The following is a 1,612-nucleotide window of genomic DNA, read 5'->3' on the forward strand; positions in this document are numbered from 1 at the left end:
CATTCAAAAGGACTCTCCTGCACTGCTGGTGGGAATGCAAACTAGTACAACCACTATGGAAAACTGTCTGATGGTTCCTCAAGCTGCTAAAAATGAAGCTTCCACATGACCTAGGAATCTCACTCCTAGATATCTACCCAAAAGACACAAAAACACTGATTCGAAACCCCATGTTTATTGCTGATTTATTTACAGTAGGAAAGACATGGAAACAGCCCAAATGCCCAAAAGTAGGTGACTGGATTAAAAAGTTGTGGTACATATACACAATGGAATATTACTCAGCAATTAAAAAAGATAAATTCATGCCTTTTGCATTAGCATGGATGGAGCTGGAAGGGATCATGCTTAGTGAAATAAGCCAGAAAGAAAAGGAAAAATACCGATGGTTTCACTCATAGCAGGAGCATAAATGACCGGGGTGGGGGGAATAATAATGAACAACTATATACCAGAGACATTTTATGGGGTGGAGTGGGGAATGGGATCAAAAAATGGGGAGGGGGCAGTGCATGGGACTATGGTGATAGCACACAGGTGAATTGGTAATGGGAAGTCCACGGGGATTGCAACTGAGATGGGAAAAGGCACAAAATGATGTAAAAATAAACTACTATTAAAAAAAAAAATAGTCCACCCAAAAGGGATTGGCCCAAAGCAAGGCTGGAAGGAAAAGAGCAAAAACAAAATCAAGATAAACGCTGCTATACTGAACCTCCCCACAGGTCTCTCACTCACATCTGTTTCAACCAGCCCAGGACCAAGAAGGAGCACGTGCAGTTTCTTCACCTGTCTCTGCTCCATGTGCTCCCCTCAGGTCCCCTTCTGGCTCTCCATCCTACTTCCTTCCCCCTCAGTCTCCTCTCCAGATTCTTCTCTTCTCTGCTCTACTCCACCCTCCTCCTGGGTAGGGCAGAGAACCTGGAAACCCCCCTCTCCTGGGGACCCTCCTGTTATAAGTAGAGGGGAAAATAGGCACTGCACCCATCATCTGCAAGGGTGGCCCAGGGGCAGCGGGAGGCCATGGCGGCAGCCCAGGGGCAGCCTGTGATGTCAGGTCCAGAGGTGCTAGCAGAAGCCTTTTTATTGGAGCAGTGGCCACTATTTTGAGAAAGTGTTTGATTTAATAAGCAGGTACTGTAACCCAGCCAAGTGAACACATCAAACTAACCATCACACTCACCAAATGAAAATTCCAGAAATGGACATTCATCTCACCAGCATGAAGACCCTTCTTGGAACATTTGGTGGAAGGGAGCCTTCTTGGTACAGCAGATATATTTCCTTCTGCAAAACTTTCACACATGGTTGTCCTCACAAGAGTTCACGTGCAGACCTGGGGACACAGCCCATCCTCCCCTCCCCACAACCCTTCCCCTGACCTCAGCTGCCACTGCTCCCTCGTGCTCTGCTGACCTCTGTCCTTCGGCTCCACTCTGACACCCACCCCACCGAGGGTACTCTTTATGAAACACTAGTGTGATTGTGCCTCTCCTGATTAAAATTCCAGAGCCATCACAGTGCTCTTGTCACCTCAGGCAGCAGCCATGAAGGTCTGGCTGCAGGCAAGGGATCTCAACTCATTAAATTTTTATTATTATTATTATTATTA

Source organism: Condylura cristata, unplaced genomic scaffold (assembly GCF_000260355.1).
Source record: "Condylura cristata isolate star-nosed mole 26May11 unplaced genomic scaffold, ConCri1.0 scaffold00006, whole genome shotgun sequence".
NCBI classification, from domain to species: domain Eukaryota; kingdom Metazoa; phylum Chordata; class Mammalia; order Eulipotyphla; family Talpidae; genus Condylura; species Condylura cristata.